This window comes from Serinus canaria, chromosome 5, assembly GCF_022539315.1.
Source record: "Serinus canaria isolate serCan28SL12 chromosome 5, serCan2020, whole genome shotgun sequence".
Taxonomy (NCBI): domain Eukaryota; kingdom Metazoa; phylum Chordata; class Aves; order Passeriformes; family Fringillidae; genus Serinus; species Serinus canaria.
The window spans coordinates 22,862,352-22,881,814 of NC_066319.1; the positions used below are offsets into that span (position 1 = coordinate 22,862,352).

The window sequence follows — 19,463 nt, forward strand, 5'->3', positions numbered from 1 at the left end:
ACTACACAATACTACCCACATAACTAGCACTGGAATTCTTAATTCAGAACAGATCCCTTATGCTCAATTCAACTTTTCAGATATACCAGCCCCCCAGCAGCTTTTGCCTGCTGCATATACATGTGCTTTCATAGAGACTGAATTAAACAGCCACCAAAATTCTGATTGCACTTTACCACCTGTAAACAATTGTAAATTTTAAATCTGTAAAATTCAGTCTGCAATACCACCTGTATTTTACAATTTTCTTTCTCTCAACCTCTATAACTTGCAAACATTGACTTGTTTGCAAAGACATGAGAATCAAAATATCATTACAGTATCTCAGATGCAATTCTAAATCTGTCTCCTCTGCTCACAGTTAATTAAAATTTGATATAAACCTAAATAATCTTGGACCACATATATTTGCTGTTTTTAGATTTTTCATAAAGGCACCAACTTGAAATGTAATACTAATATGGTTCCTTTGAAAATAAGTTTTATGGTCTGTTCAGCCAGCTTTTCAGGTGGTGATTAATTCCCTGTAAATGACTTAAGGACTGTTAGTAGCTGCCACTAAATTTATTTGGAGTAAAACTTTAGCCTTTTCCTTGATGAAGTTAAACAGCATGTTTGGCTGAAGGAACATTCACATTGAATTTCTTTCAGAAGAGGTGCAAAAATTTTGTGATAACATTTCTCCTTTTTAACTTCAGAACAAAACAAAGTGATAAATTGCTTCAATAAATTATAACACCAAGGTTAAACAAGAATGCTGTGCTTTTCATTTTCACCTACAGCAGCACCACTTATTACTACTGGCATTGCTATCCTGTCTCTCACTACCACAGTGTTTGTTCAACACAAGTGAATGATAAGTCTTTTGCTATGGTCAGTAGAATTCTTTAGCAGTTTAAAATATTTACAGGCCTGGCTGCAAGATATTCTACTTCACAACATAGCCACCACTTTTCCAAAGCACAGTGGTGATGGACATCAGTTTCCTTATATCAGGGGGTTAAAACTGATGTAAGCTTTCTTAAATAAATGAAACTTTACAAAACAGCTACCAGAATATGACAGCAAGATGAATTTTGCTATCTACTTACTAAATACATTTCAAATCAATATTAAAGACAGCAATATTGAGGAAAAGACAGTCAAGAGTAACCAGACATTTATTAAAAAATTTCACATCCTGTTACTGCACTAGCCCAGGATGTGTTTATTAGCTAAATTAGCTAATTTTCAAATACCAGATATGTAGCAAAATATTCTTGTTTTCTTTTGAAAAACAACAGAGTGGTAAGCATATAATTTATAGTTGTAAACATTTACTCATTATTTCACAGAAACATATTCCATTATAAAAAGGTTCCCTAATGATATATAAAAAGAAGCACTACTTCCCACTTCGATACAACACCACTTATAAATAGTTAAATATTTATTAGTTAATTTCATAAGACTTCCCTAGGAAAAACTCTCTATGCAACAACTGACAGAAGAGAAATTTCATACACTGTGTTTATCTCACTGTGAGTTACACAGCTGGTTCTAGAAAGAAATAAATAATTTGGATCCAGAGTTAAGATCTTTATTCATTTGAGCCATACAAAAGAAATTAAGCTTTTTTAAAACAGCATGCAGTGGAGTACATATTTTAAATACACTAGTAGTATACCTTGTTTTGAACAGCAATGATGGTAGATGAAAATTTAAGACTTTCAAAGGGTGATCGAAAATTCAACACTGGTATTAAAAAAAACCCTCACACACAACCATGATGTGCTTTAAAGGGATCCATTACGAGACATACTGTACCAAGTAACACATAACATATATCTTCATGGAATGCTACATGCACAAGTTCATTTACTACCACTCAGAATTTTTATTCATTACCTGACCATAGGAAGAGCTCTTCCCAAATCTAAATATGTACTCACTTCCAACTTCCTTCACTCCCTATCTATATTAGAGAAGCACACACACGAAAAAAATATTAAAATGTAAACATTATGCCAAGATTATTTGATCATAACCATAATGCTGAAGTTTCCTATAAAGGTTCTATCCAGAAAAGGTCAGAAGACTCTATTTCAAATAGAGTCTATTGTCTATTTCCAGACAATTTATTCTTATGATGAAGTACACATGACCCAGCACAGGCCCTTGAGCAGGATAAGATGAAACCTTGCATTACACTGCTACCATTATGAAAATAACAATATATTCTGTTTTTTTCTATTCCATTATGGGGTTACAAATTCACAAAGAAAACCCTGTTTCTCTTTTCTCCCCAAAATTTCATTTTTCTAAAAGCAATTGTTGAAGAGCCTTGCCAAAACCAGGCAATTTAATTTTAGTTTATTGATCAGGTCACCTCTGCATTGGCTCTTCTTCAACACACCATACTTGAACACACCTCAAATAACTCTTTTTGTGGCTGTGTTTAACAGGAGTTAAACTCAGAGATCTTTTAGCTCAAAGACCATCTTCAGGATTCCTGTAAAATGAGGTTCCATTAGGCACAGCACCTCCCGGTTTCCCGGTATCGGGACCCACAGAAGCCAGAGTTACACGAGGCAGTCAGCTCTACACATGCCATGGGAAGGATCTGATCCTAGTACAGACACACGGCCAACTAAGGTGAAGGTGTAACCTTTGAAGGAGTCACATTTACAAGGAGCAATGTGGGCCATCATTTTGCAGTGCTGTTGACAAAGGTTTCTCACGTGCAACACAGACTTTTGGAACAATTTGGCTAAGGTTTTTATATTTTTTTGTTCTCTTTTTTTCTTTTCTTTTTTTTTTTTTTTTTAGTATGATTGCTTGTTGGTTTGGGACACTTTAAATTTTTAGATGTTGAGCTGACTCTTCTCTCCTGCCCCATTCTCTCAGATATTCTCTGCTTGACCAAAAAAATTATAGATCAAACACACTGAATGTTAGGATACCAATAAAAAGGCATGAAAATTGATATATCATTACAATCACACACTGCCAAAACATTCTTAACTTACGGTTCTGAGCTTTCTAGAAATGAGAATCATTATTTTAAAATGTTTGAGGAGACTTCTCAGCAAGAAAATGGGGCAATGGGAATAAATTATGACAATAAATAAAGAAAAACATTATGTTGCCACAACCACTTTTTAACTAATTCATCGAAATAATTACAAAAATAATATATTTTATATTAAAAAAATCCACAATATTTTATTAATTATCTGGTTATTAGCTTGTTATGAAATAATTTGTCTTCCCTGTTTGCTTAGGAAAAATGCATTTTTATACTTCATTCCTTAATCTTGTCTAATTAAATGACAGGTGGAGAAAGATAAAAACAGGCTCAGCAAAAAAGTCTAGAATCCCCTCCACAATTTGATTGCATGGACTGGGACAGAGGAACAGAGGAAAAAAAAGGGTAAAATTCTTCTTGCCTTGAAGAACGCTGAATACTCGGAGAAACAGAATTGAGAAATTTAGCAGCTGAAGAAAGATAATCATTTCATAAACACAACAATCTTACCAGATGAAAGAAACACTTGATTACTCATCAGAACAGGCGAGGAATTAGACCAAAAAAAGTTACATCCTGAAGCAGAGTACCAGAATAAATTACATTTTAGAAAAAGTACTCTAGATGTGAACAAAACAGAAAACAGGAAAAAATATTCTTCATACTATGACTGCTAAAAAGGGCATAGATAAAAAAAAATTTAAAAATTATTTTCTGTGTGCATATGGATATATGCTCCTAACATGTCTAAAGAAATGGCAGAGTTTAAAATACTGTTGAAATACAAGACAGCAACAGAAGTAGTTGGCCATGACTTAGTGAGCAACTACATGGAAAGAGCACAGACATGCACAGGAGCACTGAATTGCATCAAAGTTCTGATTACTTTCTGTATCAAGCTATCAATTAATTTTTCTGATGCTTCTTTACAGAAGAGATTTGAGTCTCAGTGCACAGAGATCTGGAGAAAATGCATGTATTTTTAGGAAAGCACACATAACCTACTCATTATATTTGGCACAGACCAGGAAAAGATCCCATTCTCTCTGCCATCCACTCCATCTCTAGATGACACATTTACAACCATTACAGTTACTCAGTTATGAAAAAGTTGATGCAAAGGAATAAATGAAAAGCAGGCAATAGAAGACGAATGGAAAAACCCTCAAGTTCTTCCAAATTTAAGGGATTTGCAGAGCTCAAGACTGAAAGATCAGTGCTCCAAAAAGGCACATGGAAGAAAAAAAGCTGAACAAGATGTGGAAAGCTTATGTTAAAATACTCTCTGAAGCCTTTAGAATGCATGAACTATATTCCACTAATTTTCTGAACAGAGTTCAAGTTATCCATTTTCTTGACCTTGCTTCAAGCCATGCTCCCTGCTAGTGAGACACCAAAACATTAAGCCCACTCTAATATATGCTGCTGGAAAATTCTCCCAAACTCTGAGACTACTTTTCCCTTGTCGTATCCTAACAACACTCTCTGGAATATTGCTACCCGGACTAAAGAGCCAAAACTAAATAAAAGCTGCTAGCTGAAAAATCTAGGGATCAGTGGAATACTTCTGATTTAGTGACTTTTGACTTCAAGTTTATGCTTTGGAACAGTTTTCAGAAATATACCATTTCAAATAAACAATGTAGCACTGATGTAGAATGAATGTTCCATTTTCAGTTTTTGCAAACTAACTTCCAAAAATATCTGCATTAATTTTTCCCATCCAATGGAGCTTAGTAACTCAGATTCATCATACAGATCATTTTACATCAGAACACATTTTAAGAAATACATATTAGTTAACAGCAACAATTATTAATTGAAAAACAGAGATTCCAGATATATGTAAATTAGTTTCCTGGAATACCTGGAATACTAGGATGTTATAAAATTATAAGAAAACATGTAGATCAGCCAACTGAAAACAACTAGATGAATTGTTTGGATGGAACCAGTGGGACAAAATTAGTGCAAGAATTTTTAATATGAACATTCATTCAAAACAGAAATGTTTTAGTAACAGAAAAATACAAAGATCATAAAATATTTTTTAGCAAAATTACTTAAGAACCTATTCTAATAGTATTGCTACACTAGAAGAAGTTTTATTCCATTTATTCTTTATTCCAGAAAGCATTAATTGTCATACTGCTTCTAAGAGTGGCCCATCACAGCACACATATACTTATTTTTGTAAATATCCTGGCCCCTGTTCACGAGATCTTGTAACCACAGAAAGGTGCACAATACAGCTGACATTCCAGAGCCTTCTCTGTCACTGACTATGATTAATGAACTGTTTTACAATGCTCTGTGGGATGCTAATCACAGCATTCAGGAAATTATGAGGACTCAAGAGTCCACTTCCCACAACTTCATTAGTGGCTTTTTAGTGTCCCCTCTATGAAATACATGTGGCTCATCAGACCAGTTTTCATTCAGGCACTCTCCAGAAGATACATCAATTCTTCTCAGAGGAGTGTTATGAACATGTAACAATAGCATACATAATTTTTCCATTTTTTTTTACTTCAGCAACTACCAAAACACATTGAAGATAATCAAGAAGAAAGGATGCATGACACAGATGGTGCACAAAAACCATCAACTGCTGCAAGTGTTCACTGACCACCTGCACAGTGCTGAGTGGTGCTTTCGGGTCTGTGAGAAAAGCACGGAGTTGTAACTCCTGTAGCCGTAAGTTCTTACAGTTACAGGACAAACAGCAATCTCCTTGCACCCTTCACACTATGTTCATGCCAAACACAACTGCACATAATGCTGATGACACAATCCAAGTCATTTGACAATGGCACAAAATGGAAACATTGCCCTCCAGAAGCATGCAATTCCAGACTACTATCTGCTTGAAGGGAAATATAAAGTAAATAGTAAATGTGCTATTCTCACACATTTAGAGGCACTAAAAACATGACCTTTGCCCAGCACTGCAACTGTAACATGCAGGAAAAATGCACATTTTAACACAAGGGAATTTCTACACTGCGAAGAATCAAGAGAGATATACAGCAGTTCTGCCTTCCTAAGCCAATCTTAAGTTTAGAGGGGAAAGGAGTACTTTTCCATGGTTAAAAATTAAAAAAAGAATATTAATACTAATATTAATATGGTTGGGAAGGAAGGTGCAAAAAGCAGTCTTTTAGAGAAAGAACTTTGGAAAACATTAGCATATTTCCTGGAAAGGAACATGTTCAGTGGAAGAGTTGCAAAGCCAACATTCACTCAGAAGGATTCTACCATCAGCTCAACAGGTGAAAAATCTACACACCATCTAGCAAGGAGAAAGGAGTAATACAGCTACTGCATGAGAAGATTCAGTACGACGCCTGAAAATGCATTTGGCAGAAAAGGAGCTGGTAATGCCTTGAGACAAGGATGGATGTCACAGATTTATATTCCTTTTACTGTGATACATTTTATTTTACATAGTATTTCTGACAAAAATGTTACCAGTAAGAGGCTGACTTGGGTGAGGGTATATTAACAGCCTGCTCCCGAGGGGAATTGGGCACCCAGAATTGGACTGGGATTGCTCCACAGCAGTCTGTAATATCTTAGTTTCCCAAGCCACAACATGAGGTCTCAGCTCCATCTGCAAACCCAATGGCAATCCTTGCTTTTTCCCCATCTAATGTGTATTTTCTGCTATACTGTCTTGCTGCACTCTAATACATCTTTGCTTTGTGATGCAGTGATCACACACTTTCTCCTGTTTCTCGCATCAGACCACACACGTTCTCCAAGAAAAGGCACACGTTTTTACTAAAACCATCCATGATTAAAAGAGAAAATGAGAACAAATGATTCCCACATAAATTGCTCACCTACTTAGTTACCAAACATCTGTTTTCAGCTCTCACCATAGCCCTTTCATTTAGGATTAAAGTTCAAATCTTCAAAACTGCTCAAGTAACACTTTACCAGAACAAGCTTCTTAAATCTCTAAAATGAGATATACTTTCCCAGAACCTGCATTTTTACAGCTCTCTTCTAAACCTCTCAAGACTATTTCTGACTAATCTTAGGAACCCCAAACTAACCATTAGACACTCACCACAGCCCATTAATATTGTATACAGCAGTTAATATCACCTCCCCTACATCCCTTCTACTGCTTGTGTTATTCAAAACCATTGTCTCTAATCCATAAGTGCAATCTACAATATTGGTCTCTAGACCTGAGATCACACATTTGGCTCTATCCAAATACTTTCCAGTTCAACTTGCCAAGCAATTTAACAGTTAGTGATCTCTTTCTATCAAATTTAGACATTTATTAGGAGCAATGTATTCTTCCCAAGAGCTAAAGCCAATGACCAAGAACCTCGTGCCATGTAGCAAAGAGGGAGCCTTCCTTAGAGTTTGAAAGTTCCCCCCTTACTGACAGGTTTTTGGATCCATTAACCAATTTTAATACAGTTAACATGAGTTATGACAAATATGCTTAGGCAAAATCAATCTCATTAAGACAGTATCATTAGGATCAGTTTCAAGTGAATCACCCTACAATTAACCTCTGTCTTGATTAGATTTTTTTTCCACATACTGGCAAACATGAAATTTTTCTCATTCCCCTTAGACTAGGCTTATTTCAATATTTGTTTAAGAACAAAAGAAGTGACAAAAAAACCCCACCAAGACTGAAGTGCAAAAACAATTAAATGAAAATTTTCTTATGCTAACAGGATCTGCCAGTTTCAGATGTGTTTATTAGGCACTATTTAATATAATTCAAACTATAAAGAAGTACTGAATTATCAATGTAGTATAATTACATCATTTAAAAAAAAGCAAAGCCAAAACAACTGCAGAATACTTCTATACTATAGATGTCACCTTGACACTTATCCACATCTTGTCCTCTGCATGACAAGTACAACTTCTTTCGCTCAACAGCAAAAAGTGTGCAAGACTATCACCCCCTCTTACCATTTCATCTAAAAATTATAATATTAAATAAAAAATCGTAACTCACAGATACATTTATCCCACATACACTACCTCTCTGTATTTCATACTATAAACAAAATTTTTAAAACCCTGGGATGTAAATCCTCACCTATTTAACTGAAAGAGCTTGTGAAGCAGGAAACTTCTTGCCTGGCTATTTCCTCTGATCTTGTCCCGTTAAACAATTTGTCATTACAAAAGTTTAGTTTCATGTAACAGACTAATCCTAGACATTTTAAAAGGCACAGACTACCAGCAGTATTTGAAATTTGGCTTTTCAGGCACTGTAAAAATAGTACTAATTTAGAGCCAAATAATATCTACCAGGTTATCATGTCCAGTTTTTTTCGAGTTTTCAGTTGATGTTTTAGATTTGAACTATTTAAGTTTAAACTTAGATGCATTCGAGATAAAATGTTACTTGGTCCATTGAAAGATTTATTAAAAAAAAAAAAAACTAAATAAGAAATACTGCAATATGCAGAAAGAGATCCTATGCTCCTTCTCAGCATCATTTGCAAAAACCTGTTCTCCCTATGTTTCATTCACAAGAGATAGACAATTAAGGGGGGGGGGGAAATTTTGCTCCTTAATCAGCCTCTTATTATTTCAACCTCTCCTCACAGGTCTTGGATGAAACATTATACTTTCAATACTATTTTCTCCTAGACTCTCCAATTCAGCAGGATAATTCTGATTTCTTGGCATGCATTAAGTGCATGGTTCCAAACTGGACACAATGACCTAGTTGACTCCATTTCTACCCCATGTTGTGCAGAGAGGTCTACATCAGTTTTACAGTGCTGTATGACAGCACTTTCATTTATTCATCCTGGTGTGATGTTACATTCTTACAACTACTGATATTCTTGATTTAAGGTTGCTCTTAACCATCAATTTCTTTGTTCAGAACTCTCAGCCATTCCTTATCCTGGACTCCCCTGTTTTCTTTTTCTTTAATTTAAAATCAGGATTTTAAGTTTGCCCTTAATGGCTTGAATTCCATTTCCCTCTGATCATTCTAAGTTCTTGCTTCATGTTAAATCCTCCTCCAATCTTCCAACCTCTCTGCAGTGTCTCAGCCTTGTAGCACTTTCCACTGCAGTAAACATGTGTCAATGGATCCATTAGCATCCTCTTTTCTTGAAAAGAAAAACATAAAAGAATATTGTTTGTGCCTCTGCATCAGAAATGACTTATCTAGAACACACTTTTAACAAAGAGACAGAGGAGCAGGAAGCAATCTTTCAAAGAAGAATCCAAGCCAATTGCCTACCAGGATAGAAGAGCACGCTGAAGCCAAGTGTTAGAACAAGAAACAGACTTTGCTGATCCTCAGGCAAGAGGGAAAGTAGCAAGTAAGATCAGCAATACTCCAGAACCACGGAGAGACAGTTCTAATAAAATGGCAGGGCTAAATCAGCAGCATACCCTCCTGAAAAGGTATTTTCCATCCGGAATCATACACTGATCTATTTAAATACGTAGAAACAGAGAATATGTATCTGAGATTTTAGGTGCCCTTACAATAAATAAACTCAAGATATACAGGCCTTATCCAGAGATTAGTTTATCTTGAAAAGCCATCGCAGATTAATCTAACTTACAGAATATCTGAGAAAGGATCAGAAAGTGTTTTAGAATGCAATAAAAAATGTTGATTTTATCTTTATTTCTCAACAAACTACAGAACAGCAGTTCAAAGATGGAATGGATTAGACTAAGCGTGAAATATGATTTGGGGAAAAAAAAGGAAAGGCTACCATGGAAACATTTTTATATCTGAAAAGAATCAGGAAAAAATATCGAATAAGTATATGGATGATACTACAGTGTCCCCAAGCCATACTCTGACAGCAGAAAATAATTCCAAATGCAGCTTATTACAAGATCTGACTGGAAGCATGAATCCAACACAATCCATGGATTGCATAATCACATATTCCAGGGAAGATATCACCTCACTGTAGTGCTTAGTTACCTGTCTCAACCCACCAGCACTACCTAGATCTTACCTAGACACCGAGCCCAAATCAGCTTTCCTCCACTGCTAACCTCCTTCAGCAGTTGAGCAATGCATATACCAAACCACTGGCTTAACTATAGCCCCAGGCACTGCAGTTTATAGACCTGCTCAAATCCTTTTAATTACCCTCCCACACAAACCAAACAGAAAAGGCAAGAAGAGGTTTCATGCAGTTCTCAAACACTGTGCCTCTTTCTTGCTAAAGAAAGGAAGACAGACATCTCTGCTAAAGACAGTCAAACCATCACCACAGCTCCGGACAAAGCAAGTTAGTGTGAACACAGGACAACAGGAAGCACAAAAGTAGGTGATTACATATGCATGCATGCCTGCAAGCAGGCTCTCACAAGGAAACAGATTTTAATTGACAAAACTTCAAATCAAGTTACAAATTGTTCTATTACATAACATCATGTACAAGGGACCAGCCAATTCTGACTACAAGTGAGGTTTTGAGAAGTCATGAAAGTTCTCCTACTTTTCATTCACTTTCAGAGCCTGCAGCACACAGATACTACACATGGGGCTGGAGAGCTGGAGTGTGGAGTGGGGGAAAAACAGTTACAGATTCCCTAGTTACCTGCTAAGATTTTTTTTCCATCTGAATCATTGTTTCTACTCCATATCAATAAACCATTCTGACAAACTGCAACGGCTAGCAGGGATCTGGCAACATTAGCCACTTCTAGTCTGAAGCATCCACAGAAGCCTGTTTTTCTCCAAAGCCAAATCATGTACTCCCAGCCTAACAACTTCAAGAGAGCATTACCACAAACTGCTGGGCAAGTCCACTGACAGCTGCCTGAAGGGACAAGTTCCTACATGGCCACACTTTTCTCCTGCCGGCAGAGTATCTCTGCTTCTTCTGCACCATTTGGACACTTTTTTGAAAAGTCATCTGAGCTGATCCATCCCAAAAGCCAAGAAATAAAACCTTTCCTCTGGATTTGTGAGATAAATCAGGCAACTCATTTCAGTAGGAGTCAGACAGAGAAGAAAGCCGGGTTCAGGAAATGGAAACAAGTCCTCTCACCAACAGGAAGAAGTCACAACAGCTAACCCTGGACACACTTGGAAAGCTATCACCACATTCTTTATCATGGCCTGGTCAGAAGGTCCCTAGAACATTATTTGAAATCCCACTTTTTTCTTTTTTTTTATTTTTAATAAACCATCCATTAAACTCTTACAATATCACAGTACATTTAAAGTTATATATGCACAAAATAAGTCAAAATAATTTAGAGCACTTTAGATGTCGCCAGCTTGACAGCCACTAGTGAAGTTGGGTGAACTATAAAAGCATCAAATCTGCAACAAATTTACTTGAACTCTTAGTCTAATTTGTTCAATTGTGGAAGTTTAAGAAATTTTCACAACTTTCTTATCATAGTTAAGAATACTGATCATAACAATCTTTTCTACAGTTGCATCGAAAAAAGAATAATGTCATAATATTCTTGGTTTCCAAGTTCACACCCAGATTCATATTTCAGTGAAGTTCATTCTTTAAGCATTCTTCTGTGAAATGAAGAGTTACCTTTCTGCTAACTTGTATTTCAATAAAAAATAATGTGTCCTCAAACATGACTATGATGGTACTTGCACAGACCTTCAAAACCATAAGAATCTGAAGCACTGCATCTGGGATACCCAGAGCACACAATACTTTCCACCCACAGCAGCTTAGTTGCTTACAACTCTTGAAAAATTTCATGGAGTAGGGCCTGTGCCCAGCCTCTGCAGAAGTACAGCTCACCTCTGAGAAATACGTGTAATATCTGCAATACAGATGGAAAGGGCCCAGAAATACAGGATTTTGTATGTAAGACAGAGGGTACATAATGAACCTACAAAAGAATTTCTCTTTGAGAAGCAAAGAGGCAAAGAGGAGAAGGGAGAAAAATGGAGAGAAATGTAAGGAGAAACAAAAGGTGAAATGGGTATCTGATTGACCCGTTTTGCCAGTGATCACTGAAAAGTGAAGGACCTGACCTCTCTTCTGCAAAGTTTCCTCTTCTCAGCTGACAAAGTCTTATCATCAGAAGAGCAGTTTTCAATTGTAAAGGCAACATCACAAAGAATGAGAAGTACTTACTTACAAGCAAAAATTATTGTTCAAATTAATACTTCCAGGGATTCTTCTTCCTCACTTTCATTTTGAGGCATAGGCAAGTCTCTGAAAGTAGAAGAGGAAAAGCTCATTAGTTTTTATCGCAGAATCATTTAGGTTAGAAAAGACCTTGAAGATCAAGTCCAGCCATAAAGCTACCACTACCAAGTCTAACACTAAACCATGTCCTTAAGAGCCACACCTACATATCTTTTAAATTCATAAAATTTATAAATTCATAAATACATATCTTTTAAACTCTTTCAGTGAAGAAAAAACTGTTTTAAACAACATCTTACTTTGGAGTTATCAAGGCATGGAGTTAGTACATCATTTCCCAACAGTTGTCTCACTAATTCAGAATGGCAGCACACTACTGAACTAAAGGATGATTCCTGGCCATTTAACAGAAAAGCAATCAAAAGCTGCACTATCAGACTCTGAAACAGCAAGAAATTGGTTGTTGAAAAAGCTTATTTGTGAACCTAACTTCAAGGAAAGGAATGAAAGAAAGAAAAAAAAAATAAACAGGAAACCAATTAAAGCAACAATAGTACCAGGAACAGGAACAAAGGGAAAAAATTATAAATGCTTCAGATAACTGACTTTTACTGCAATGAGAATTCTGCCAAATTAGTTATTTTTGAATGAAAATTAAGCAATTTTCTATTTTAAAGAGAAGCTTCAGCAGCTGTACTGTTAAAGGTGAGTTGGCAACTCTAAAGCTCTCAAAAGCAGCAACAGTGATAAAAAACAAATCTGAATTCTGTGTTTTCCTATTCATGTAATAAATTATTTAAAGTAATCAGCACCTAAAAAGTCAGAGCCCATGAACTTCCAAAAATGGAAAGCCTGAGGGAAACAGGAAGATAGCCTATTTTCACATCTATTTGAAATTGATAATCTGGGGATACTTTGGCTAAGGTCAAAGTATACTCAATCAAAAGGTTATAGCTTTTGCTGTGATAAAGTATCTCAGAAACTCAAACCAAAAAATACAATTCAGTTGCTCCATATATAAAAATCAAAATCAGAAAAAATAAACTCATTATTTTATTGCAGCTCTCATCAAATCAGCTACACTGCCTGCTTCACAAAAATTGAGAGATGAACCTTTCAGCTGAAGGTGACTCAAGAAGCCAAGCAGAACAAAATTCAGCAGGGCTAACTTGCAGAGGGTACCTGCAAGAGGTAGCCTAAACACATTAGAGCATGGTCTAGAATGACGCTCATTCTAACTTTTGTATGAAGCATTATGATGTATTTTCTTACAAGTTCATATCTCCAACCTCATTAACAAGTAGAAGGTAGCACATTATGTGAGCCATACATATGGAAAAAAAGATATAGACAGATTGGCTCATGGTAAACATGAAGTGGAAACATTTACATTTCATATAATGAAAAGAACTATTACTAAATTTACAAGTTGATTTATTTGTAAGCAACAGAATTGCAAGCAGTACCAAAAGGCCTCCCAGTCCTACCAGGCTGGGCAAATCACCATGTCCTACATTACTACTAGGACAGAAATAAAGCTCTTTGGGATTTTTCCCACAGTTCCATAAAAAGAATACAGTCACTTTACATAAATTATGATTATCTTAAAACAGCCAGTCTACTCTGAAACATTCAAAACTACCAAAAAGTTTACAATTTTACAGCCCAATATTGCTAATAAATCCCCAAGATTTGAATTTTATTCATAATGTAAAAACTGAAAGTATTTTTAAAAATCTTCACATTTCTGTTTCAACCACCTCAAGAGTATTTACAATCATATTAGACAGTAGTTTCTTCCATATAAATTTGCTCTCTTACACATCTCTTTTTGGAGATAAAGGTCATGGAGTGAACTTACAGAGAAAAATTTTAGTTATATGCCCAGTTCTGACTTTGAATTGCTGGATGTACAAAGACTAGCCATTATCTTTATCTCTTTTTTTTTTTAATTCATGTATATATATATATATATATATATATATATATATATATATCCTTATACAAGGATTCAATAACATCTGCAGTGTTCAATCCAGTCTCCTGCATTGCAACCAAAACCAAGCCCAAAACATTTCATCAACACTTTCCATGTAATTTAAGTTGCATTTCAAAAAGACACAAAATTTGAAAGCTCAAGAGCAAGGTAATAGAGTCCAAGGTAACAGAGTTCAAGGATGCCACGCTTTAGTGACTGTAACTACGGAGGTGTCAGATGAAAATACCTATATCACCTTAGGAATACAGAGGGTTGCAGCAGAGAGGAAGACAAAAAGGAAACAGTTTTCTCATCCTTTGTCCATTTGACTGGGGCAGACTGATTTAACTCTGAACACAGACATTAGACCCATATGCCAGGCCAGGACTACTTTCCCAATACCACAGGACAAATCAGACATGTCACTCAAAATCCCACCTTTAGAGAATGCAAATTGTCTCTGCTTCAGAAGAGGATAAACTACGCACTAAGAAGAGAAAAAATAAAACCAATAAACAGTCCCTTCAGATATGGACAGGATACCAGCGGTAGATCTGAGGAACAGAATTTGAACAGAAAACTGAAAACTTTATGACAAATAACAATCACATATTTCCTTATCTGCTCTACCCTCTGAGTCCAAGATCATCATCTTACACAGTATTCTTAGGTAAATATATAAAGGATCATCTTGAGCCACTGAGTTTCTTTCTCCCCATTTCTAGGACTAGACTTCATCCTCTGATGAGGTTTTCAAAAAAGATCCTTTTCAAACAAGATTTGCTCATAAATCTATGCCTCAGATATATTTATTTTCAGATGTTTCTCTCCCATACATGCCCTCACACTCAGTAAAGACTATTGTTATTTCTTCCCAGGTCCTACTTGCCAATTGCTTTCTTTCTCCTTTAAGAAGGCAAGTTCAGCTTAACCAGTTCCTTCTTATCCAAATGACTTGCTCTTTTCTGAGTGTGATTGTGATCAGAGCTAATGCAAATCTGAATGTTAATCAACAAATGCCCTGTTGGCTGGTCCTAACAATCTATTTCTCAAAGCTAGAAACCAGCTGGTGTGGTTTAGAACCCTGTTACTCTCACCAAGCCACATCATCTGAGAAGAAAGCAGATCAGGAGCTGGGTCATACAACTGCAATCTGCCTCTGGTCACCAATCTGGGTCTATCTGGATTTCTCACCAGTGCTCAAGTACATGAATTTCCAACCCATTTTTTTTATTTATTAACTATTTCTATTATTCCAAACACATAAATCTACTCCTAAGCATAATAATCCCACCTTCTCTAGTACAAGCAATTTCTGAAGCACACAGACCAGCTTTTTAGTAAAGTCACCCACATTTTCCACTGCCAGCTCTACACTTTCAAGTTTCAGGAGAAGTGACTGAACCCATGGTAGGAAGAACATTGCATGAAAAGAATCTATTTAAAACTACTTAAAACATTTAAACATAACAAAACCACTTCCAACAAGCAAACAAAATCAGTAAATTGTTAAAGAAAAAGAAATGGGAAATTATTCCTTCTGTAAACCCAAGTGAGGCTCAGAACATAATTTTCCCAGTTTTAAGAGATAATGTATGTTTCTAATGGAGAAGTAGGCATATAACTAAAAAACTGAATTTCATTTCTCCTATACCTATCAATACATCTGCCTGGTAGCACAGTTAATTGCTGGTACTAAGCATATTTCCTTAAACAAATATGGAAAGAAAAATATCCCACAGAGACAGAAGGAAAGCTATTCTTTTTAATGTACATATTTAAAAAATCATATAGGGTTTTCACATACATTACATAATGGTTTGGGGACTGGGTTTGTTGCTTTTTTTTCCTTCAGATTCCTTACTGCTAAGAGCTAAAAAAGCTGGCATATGCAAGGTACAAAGTCAAATCATCAAGCTTCTACTGCAGAGAGAAGCAGCTCCCAGGAATCATCTGTTTTGCAGAGAAGTGCGTGCACAGGATCCTTTCTGCAGTTCAGTTCGGTACAGGAGGTTCCCTTTCAAACAAGCTTTGATTACCACTGGTTTGAGAAGGACATAGAAGTTGGTCAATGAAATTCCACTTTCAATCAAGCCAGCTCTGGGAGCATTATTCCTCAATATTCATCAAAATAAGCATAAAAGACAAAGATCTCCCCACACTTGTTTATCTTTGTAACATAGTACTTTGCCACTTTGACGCTGTTCTAAGAGTACACCATTTTTAACAGCATAAATAACAATTAGGAACAAAACTTATTATCATTAAGTGCTTATCCTTTAGAGAAGAAAATATAAAATAGCTGCTTTGAGGTACAAAGGTTCTTTGTGATACTGAAATTTTGACACAAAATGGTTTCTCAAGGCACAAACTCAGAACACTCTACAAAACTGATGCAGTACACGGAACAGTGCACAATCCCCTGACTCCTTTCATGGGTTTATTAAAGGGCCAAATGAAGAATTAAGTTACAAAATAACATCTCAAATATAAACACATTTCTAACCTATCCACTTGCCAGGAGACAGGTGACTCAGAAGGTAATAAACGTACTGTTGCACAGTTCTCAAGTTCTTTCCTGCTCCTCTCCTTCAAGACTCAATGGCCCAACTACTTGACTCATTTCTCCCTTTTATTTACATGGCCCTAGCTGACACAGCCCATTATTCCTGAAGACACATCACTGTTGTTCAGTGTCTGCAGCCCTACATTTTTCACTTCACAGAATTTCCCGTATACTTGAGAAACATTGCTAATGCATTACACTATTGCACATGTGGTGCAAATTTGGGGAAAATTTGGAAAAACATTTCAAGCACTGGACCTCTTTTAGTTCTCTCAAATCCAGGAAAACATATGCTTCTTTTCCCCAGAGTTCCACTTTTTCTCAGCCATGTGAAGTGCCATCTGTGCTTCCCAGCCTGGCAGGCTAAAACTCTGCCGTCATTCAAATCACCAGTGAGCAAATTAAAGGCAAAGACTGTCCTCTTTAATAAAATAACAAGACTTACAAATGGCAACCTAGATCACAGCTCCAAAGGAATGAGTGGCAAGTGTGGGTAGCTAAAGGTTCACAGGGAGGAGAAGGTGGCAAACAGTAGAATATCTCCAGAGCATCTTTGTAAACTTCTGCTTCTCAGTAAGCTAACACAAGAAGTATGGGAATAAAAAAAGGGCAGCTGGAAATTTCGGAAAGTAAACAAAAATATAACTCCAGTGACACATCTTATGAGATACTCCATCCTGTTAGCAGGCTTGCTTGGCTCAGGGAGGACAGGTATATAGGGTGGGGCAGGAAGTCTTCTCTTGAAAATCTTCAGATGAGGATGTCTGTTCTGAAATACAGAATGCAAAAGAAGCCAAACACTCCACATAACATTAGAATGGGAAAGTTACAATGAGCAGGAAAATGCAGACCTCCTACAAATTAGCAAACCAGAAAATTTAAGTGGATGAGGGAGTTGGATGGACTGTTGAGATTGTTTATTTCAGGGGTTTTTTTGCTGTTGGGTATAATTTGGGTTTTTTTTTCTAGACAGCTAGCAGAATCATTCAAAGCATCAGATTTAATATTAATGATTCACAGAGCAGAACTTTTAGGAAGCAGATCTTAGATAAAACTGAGCTAACCTCTAGTTAGTAAGTGGCTTAACTATTGCATTTACAAAAGTTAACCTGAAAGGTTACATCAATATATTAATGACTAAAACTTTCCCAGACACTGAAATGCAAATCATCATGTCAGGACAAGTCCTGAAATACTTTTGATAAAGGCCAACTGCACTCTCCCAACCTCTGGGAACAATCTGAGGGTTATCACATGGCTGGGAAAACTTCCAACAGCACTGCACACACAGCTACCTGTTTTAAGGCTGAAAGATTAACAGAAAGGACAGATCTCAATCTGTGCCAGCTGTCCTCAGTAACAGACAATGGTCCACTTTATTAGTGATGATGCAGTCAAAAGGGATTTGAAATCAAACCAGCTTAAGGAAACTAAAATTAAGTGCAGATAAAGTCTGGAAAAGTACATTACAAAAAAAAAGAGGAGAAAGTAGTAGCTATCTTTAGAAATTCAACCAAAAGAATGAGAAAATTTAAAGGAAAGAAAATTGCACAGAAAGAACACTCTGTAGATGCTGGCTAATGAATGAAAAACTGGGAAAAAAGCTGTCAGGAAAACCCAGTAAGCGAGAATACAGTCAACATATAAAAGAAGTATCAATCCACAAGCTGAAATGCTGGCAAAACCCAGTCATTTAAAATCAGGTCAAAAAACGATTTTTTTTTTAAAAAGGCTTTGAATTTGAGGGAGGAAATTTTTCATTCAGTACAGCCTCATGTTTATTTGTTACCAGTTGCAGTAATTAGCTCAAAAGAGAAAGTCCATCCTACTAAAAGACAATGTTTGACAGTCACAGGAAAAAAAAATCAGCAAGCTTCACAGAAGAAAGACAGTACCATGCATTTCACTGAAAAACAACTGTGATATTGAAAACACAACAAGGAACATGGCTGTAAGCCAATAAAAAAAAGTCTTATTTGTTTCTAGTTCATATTTACATTTTAAAAAAGCTAGAGAATCTTGCTATTAATTTGGCAGAATCATTTTAAACTGTGGAATTTAATTCACACTATCAAAGTTCTGACATCAAGCAGGAAAAGTTTTTTAAAAATTAAAAAAGTATACACCTTACATTGCAAATACCAGCTACCCCTACAATTACCATTACTCAAGTCTTTTACAGTCAGAGAAAATTTATATTGAAAGAGATGTGAACACACAAGAGAAACACCAACAGAATTATTAAAAATCTTCTACGTATGAATTGAAACAATTCATTTAGTAAATTAAAAGAAAGAAACCACATTTTCTATTGTGCCTTAGATGCCTCACTCTTTTCTTTCTTCATTTTTTTCTACCTTCTGAAAAGGGTATGTTCTTCAAATCTACCCACAGTGAGCACATGGCTTGATTTTGCTATGGAAATTTTACTAGGAATCCATACGTAATTTCATCTTTCCTTTAAAGCTTTTCAAACAAGAACCAAATAAAAATCATAGCACTTTATTTCAAAGTCTATCATCGATCAGCTTGAGTGATTCTGCTTTTATTAACTGACTGGTCAAGTAGCAGTGCATTAACAAGATTGTGGTCAACCTCACTGCTGTGACTCAGAGCCATACCAGCAGCTGTGCAGATTTCAAAGATAGTATCAATTCTGTACTGCTGCCACTGCTCCTCTGTGGGAAGGCTAAGAACAGATGCAAGCAGCATTCAGCAACCAGGAAGCTGAGAAAAAAAGGAACACACAACACTGGTTCCCTTGAGAGCAGTGCAGCTTCATGTTTATCAGACATGGTAAAT

The 19,463-nt window shown here is 36.1% G+C and overlaps 1 protein-coding gene across 6 annotated transcripts in view; it reads right to left on the reverse strand.

Moving 5' to 3' along the window:
- The window catches only part of FUT8 (fucosyltransferase 8), a 96,488-nt gene that overhangs the window by 62,713 nt on the left and 14,312 nt on the right, over positions 1–19,463 (reverse strand). For 3 of the 6 annotated variants that reach the window (XM_050975392.1, XM_050975391.1, XM_018907775.3), the window contains exon 2: positions 12,107–12,183. The gene's annotated coding sequence lies outside the window, so the exon portion shown is untranslated. Of the gene's footprint in view, positions 1–12,102; positions 12,184–19,463 lie in introns of all 6 variants that reach the window. The other 3 variants (XM_050975396.1, XM_050975394.1, XM_050975395.1) reach the window with 1 other exon arrangement.